Consider the following 6,752-nt stretch of genomic DNA (forward strand, 5'->3'; position numbering starts at 1 on the left):
ACGGCGGTTGGAGTAGTTCAAGATGAAGGACAATGCCAGGAATCAAGCCTCAGGAATGTGGATGCAATGACGCAAGGAGCTGAATGACCTCATGCAAGTTGTAAAAGTCAATGCATGTATCTAGAACTGTCATGTCCTCCCAACTGCATCATTAGCCTCCAACACTGCTCAAATCAGCACATTCCTACAACTACCTCCATACAATATCTATCAGGATTCAGGGATACAATACTATAATGATTATTTTACCTGACTAGTAATGTAGAGGTTTGAATTATCAATCTGGATACATTAAACCACATTAACTAGGAATTTCTATTCAGTTAGTTAAAAAATTAGAGAATGAAGAGCTATTCTCATTAATAATAGCCATGAAACTACATGTTGTGATTAAAAATCCATTCTGTTCATTAACATCCATCAATGAAGGCAATCCACTGTCCTGACTCAATCTGGCCTATCTGTGATGCCAAATCCATAGCAATGTGGTTGATTTTTCACTACACTCTGAACTAGCCAACAAGCCACCAAGATGTACCATACCACTATGAAAATTAACAGAATAAAATAAGAGAAACCAAACAAGCCACCAAATTTGAACACAACAGCAGCTGAATAGGTCTGTAAAATCCTTCTCACTAACATCTGGGGAGTTCTGCCAAAATTGGGAGACATACCACGTAGGCCAATCAAGCAACAACCCAACACTCAGACTCAAATGATCAGCTAGTGTTTCAGACTCCTTTGACACCATTCCTGGCTATTTCATTGGCAGACCACCACAGGAGGTGGTTGTACAGTGGTAGGGTTCTGGCCCTGAGCATTCACATTGACACTACATATAATATAGTTTTGCAACACCAGTTCAAACATGGGAAAAGCAAATGTTTATCATCTTACCTCCCTGTCAAAACCAAAGAGTAAGTATTCCCCATACATTTAGAATAGAACAGAATATCTTTTACTGTCATGTGTACTCTAGAACAGAAGTATGAGGTACAGTAAAAAGTTTTTACAATGGCTGTCTCTAATGGTGCCATCTTAGGTACAAGCACCTGGGTACAAATCTTGGATACAAAAGAGGAATAAAAGGAAAAGTATTAGCGCTACTTACACTGTCCAAAAATAAGTTAGAAATAAAATAGTTATAACATAGTTAAAGGATTGATATTACAGTCTGGTAAAGAATTTCAAATAGTAGCAGCTCAGCACGTGGTCTTACTACTCGCACCAGACCCCAGTCCAATACCTGTCCAGCTCTGCTCCAAGCCTCCAGTCTGCCCCCACACCAGCCCTCAGCTGCACCAAAGTAGGTTGTGCTGCTCCAGGACTCACTTCCCCTTGCACTGCTCCAGGACTGGTTCCCCTCGCGCTGCACTAGGACTCATTTCCCCTCACAACTGTTTCCCCTCATGCTTTAGAATTAGATTAGATCACAGTGTGGAAACAGGCCCTTTGGCCCAACAAGTCCACACCGACCCGCCGAAGCGAAACCCACCCATACCCCTACATTTACCCCTTACCTAACACTACAGGCAATTTAGTATGGCCAATTCACCTGACCCTGCACATCTTTGGATGGTGGGAGGAAACCGGAGCACCCGGAGGAAACCCACGGAGACACGGGGAGAACGTGCAAACTCCACACAGTCAGTCGCCTGAGGCGGGAATTGAACCCGGGTCTCTGGCGCTGTGAGGCAGCAGTGCTAACCACTGTGCCACCGTGCCGCCCACAACTGTTCCATGCTGTTCCAGATCTCGTTACCTTTGTGCTGCTTCAGGACTTGCGCCTCTCGTACTGCTCAGGGATTGCTTTCTTGCTCGCTGCTCCAGGACTGCTAGAAAGAAAGAAAAGAAAGAAAATGAACAGGTGGAGCAGAGGAGCTCCGGGTTGAGCATCCAAGAGTGGCTTGGTAGTGTCTTTACTTTGTAAGTTTACTAACTTCTGAAGAGTATATCTGCCAAAATGATCTGTTGGTGGGTGAGTGGAGAATCAGAAAGAGGGTAAAGCCTACTTGACCTTACCTTAACTAATCTATGTATACATCCGTGACAGTATTGATGCTGGACAAAAATTCATTACTGGAGCACCTCACAATTCTTACGGAGACAAGGTTTCATCCTCACAATGAGGGCACCACCCCATCATATTGTATGGCCCATGCAACATGCCTAAAGGAGTAGATAAACAAAACTGCAGCTCAAAACTGGGTATACATGCTTATCAATGGAAGTAGCAAGCAACAAACAGAACTAAGTGATCCCAACACCACAAAAAACAGTTCAGATCATACCTCTGCAGTGTTGCCAGAGGCAGACATGATTGGTGATGGACAATTAAATGGAAGCTGTAGGCTCCTCAAACATCCCTGCTTTCAGTCATGATGGAATACAATTAATGAATGCAAAATACAAAGCTAAAGTATTTGCAACATCTGAAGCCTGAAGTATGGAGTGTGTCATCCATTTTGGTTACCAGATGAGGTTCTCAGCATCATAGATGGCAGTCTTCATCATTTCCATGAACTCTACAGAGTATACATTTGATTTTAATGCAGCCGTAGCAAATAAGGACAGTGCTCCCAATCTAGTTGAATCTTTACCTCAGCTACCCCAGCATAGCCACAAGCGCTACAATAATATCACCCAACACTGTGGAAAATTGCCCAGGTGTAGTTATTTCAGCCACGTTATTGGCACACTCTATGGCAGGTGGGATTATTATTGTGCCACAAGTGCAGATACAGCATATCTTGTCCACTAAAGGCAGAACAAATCTAATCCGGCCAATTGCTCCAATTTGGCCAATTGCTCTAATGACTCCAATTGTAGTTAACTAATGGAAGGAGTCATTGACAGTACCCATCACGTAGCACTTAATCAACAATAACCTGCTTACTACTGCAAAGTTTGGGTTCTACCAACAGTAAACAGCTCTTAACCTCATATAGCCTTCCGCCAAATATGGGTAAAAGAGATGAATGCCAGTGGTGAGGTGAGAATTGTGCCCTTAATAACAAAATGATATTTGATTGTGTGGCATCAAAGAGCCCTAATAAAATTGAAGTGAATGGGCACATGAAGCACAATTATTGTGTTTGGATATAAATCATTTCGGCACCAGGGTATAATTGCAAGAGTTCCTCACAATGTCCTAGACCTTACCTTCAACTGCTTCATCAATGATTTTCTCACAACATAAAGTCAGAAGTGGGGATGAACACAGATATTTGGCATTTTCAGGTCAATTTGCAACTTCTCAGATAATGCAGCAGTATGTAACAATATGCAGCAATATTCGGTCAAAATTTAGTCTTGACTTGATAAGTGACAAATAGCATTAATTTCAGACAAATGTCAAGTAGCTTTCACCTCAAATAAAAGAGAATCTGATCATCTCCCTTTGACATTCAAGATTTCTATCACTGAATCCTGGGCCTGAGTACAGCAAGTCATCGCAATTCAGCAGGAACTTGCTCCCATATTGGATTACCCTGACTGCAAGTGACTGGACACATTATAAGTTTTCTTCAACGGCACCTCACAAATTCTTACCTGAAAGGACAGAACACTTCCAATGCCCTTCCAACTCATACAATGTTTGATTTGGAAATATATTACCCTAGTTTCATTATCACTGGCTCAAAATCCTTTACCCTTCCAAACATTATGGATGTACCTTCAAATTTGGACTGCTATGCATCAGGAAGCCAATTCACTGAAATATTTTCAAGGATAATTAGGGGAGCAAAATGAATGCTTGCCTTGTCAGAAATGTCCACATCCTGTAAATAAATTAAACCTCAATCCAGATATTCATATTTTCCCCTGTGTCCTCACATACTCATATTACTACAAGCCTCCTGCACACACACATACCTGAAAACTTTCACACAATGCCAGCTGTTTAATGATTACAGGAACACCATTCACACAAATTCTAAAGTCCTCACAGATGTATTTCCTTGGGAAGCAAGGATTAGTCAGAGAATGTGAACCGACCTGCGTCTTCTAAGACCTGTGGAACCAATGGTGTTATCAATGATAGCCATTGCTCTTAATATGACCTAGAAAGAGCTAAAACCATCAAGGACAGCAGTAAGCCACTACCTCACCTTTGTTCTCACATCACACTTCAATTCATTTTCTGGTTACGCATTACATGCAAGCAAAGACTGCTCTCAAGCAAAAATCCCCTCTCCAAAGTACGACCTTATCTTTGGCCTTCCTCCTTTCAAATATAAAACCAGAAGACCATAAGACATAGGAGTGGAAGCAAGACCATTCAGCCCATTGAGTCCACTCTGCCATTTATTCATGGTGTTTTAATTCCACTTACCCGGACTCTCCCCGTCGACTTTAATTCCTTGCGAGATCAAGAATTTATCAATCTCTGCCTTGAAGACACTCCACTGTGCTCCGTGGCAATGAATTCCACAGGCCCACCACTCTCTGGCTGAAGAAATGTCTCCTCATTTCCATTCTAAATTGACCCTCTCTAATTTTAAAACTGTGTCCACGGGTCTTAGTCACCCCGCCTAACGAAAACAACCTCCCAGCCTCCGCCCTTTCTAAACAATGCATTATCTTGTAAGTTTCTATTAGATCTCCCCTCAACCTTCTAAACTCTAATGAATACAATCCCAGGATCCTCAGCCAGTCATTGTATGTTAGGCCTACTATTCCAGAGATCATCCATGTGAATCCCGGCTGGACACATTCCAGTACCAGTATCTAGTATGTCCTTCCTGAGGTGTGGGGCCCAAAATTGGACACAGTATTCTAAATGGGGCCTAACTGGAGCTTTATAATGTCTCAGAAGCACGTCGCTGCTTTTATTTTCCCATCCTCTTGAGATAAATTACAGCGTTACATTTGCTTTCTTAATCACGGACTCAACCTGCAAATCAACCTTTAGAGAACCCTGGACCAGCACTCCCAGATCCATTTGTACTTTGGCTTTATGAATTTTCTCACCGTTTAAAAAATAGTCCATGCCTGTATTCTTCTTTCCAAAGTGCAAGACATCGAACTTGCTCACCTTGAATTTCATCAGCCATTTCCTGGACCACTCTCCTAAACTTTCTAAATTTTTCTGCAGCCTCCGACCTCCTCAGTACTACCTGCCTGTCCACCTAACTTTGTATCAGCAGCGAACTTTGCCAGAATGCCCCCAGTCTCTTCATCCAGATCATTGATATATAAAATGGACAGCTGCAGCCCCAACACTGAACCCTGCAGTTCACCGCTTGTCACCATTTGCCTTTCCAAAAAAGAATCTTTTATCCCAACTCTCTGCCTTCTGTCAGACAGCCAATCCCCAAACCATGCCAGTGTCTCACCTCGAACACCATGGCCCTCACCTTACTCAGCAGCCTCCTGTGAAGCACCTTATCAAAGGCCCTTTGGAAGTCTAGATAGATAACATCCACTGGGTTTCCCTGGTTTAACCTACTTGTTACATTTTCAAAGAATTCTAACAGGTTTCTCAGGCATGGCCTATCCTTACTACATACATGCTGACTTGTTCTAATCTGACCCTGCACTTCTTAGAATTTAGAAATCTCATCCTTAATGATGGATTCTAGAATTTTACTTACAACTGAGGTTAGGCTATAATTTTCCATCTTTTGTCTTGACCTTTTCTTGAACAAGGGGGTTACCACAGCGATTTTCCAATCATCTGGGACTTTCCCTGACTCCAGTGATTTTTGAAAGATCACAGTCAGCGCCTCCACTATTTCCTCAGCCACCTCTCTCAGAACTTGAGGATGTAGCCCATCAGGGCCAGGAGATTTATCAATCTTCAGACCTTTTAGCTTTTCTAGCACTTTCTCTTTTGTAATGGCTACCATACTCAACTCTGCCCCCTGACTCTCCTTAATATTTGGGATATTACTCATGTCTTCCACTATGAAGACTGACACAAAGTACTTATTAAGTTCTTCAGCTATTTCCTTATTCCCCAGCACTAGCCTTCCAGCACCAATTTGGAGCAGCCCAATGTCTACTTTTGCCTCTCGTTTGTTTCTTATGTATTGAAAGAAACTTTTACTATCATTTCTAATATTACTGGCTGCCTTACCTTCATATTTGATCCTCTCCTTCTTTATCTCTCTCTTTGTTATCCTCTGTTTGTTTTGTAGTCTTCCCAATCTTCTGATTTCCCAGTGCTCTTGGCCACTTTATAGGTTCTCTCTTTTTCTTTGATGCATTTCCTGACTTTCTTTGTCAGCTATGGCTGTCTAACCCCTCCCCGGATAATCTTTCTTTTCTTTGGGATGAACCACTGTACTGTATCCTCAATTACACCCAGAAACTCCTGCCATTGTTGCTCTACTGTCTTCCCCACTAGGTTCTGCTATCTGATTTTGCCTTTTCTCTTTCAAACTGCAGACTGAACTCTACCATATTATGATCGCTGCCTCCTAGATGTTCCCTTACTTAAAGATCTTTTATAAAGTCTGGCTCACTACATAGAATTAAGTCCAAAATAGCCTGCTCCCTTGTGGGCTGTTCCAAAAAGCCATTCCAAATATCAAAGTTTAACTTGGCGGGGTCGTACAGGAACAGCAAGAAGACAATGATAATGACTCACAATTGTACCTGACACTGCATGTAACTTAGATGAGAACACAAAAGTAGGATTTATTGGAATATTGGATTATTTACAGCCTGCAGACCAAGCAGGAGGCCGAAATTGCAGAGATGCCAGCTCTCTGGCACTAGGATCCTACTGCAGAGGACTCAGA

Source organism: Chiloscyllium plagiosum, unplaced genomic scaffold (genome assembly GCF_037043375.1).
Source record: "Chiloscyllium plagiosum isolate Xiang-an unplaced genomic scaffold, Cpla_swu_hap1 HiC_scaffold_16, whole genome shotgun sequence".
Taxonomy (NCBI): Eukaryota; Metazoa; Chordata; class Chondrichthyes; order Orectolobiformes; family Hemiscylliidae; genus Chiloscyllium; species Chiloscyllium plagiosum.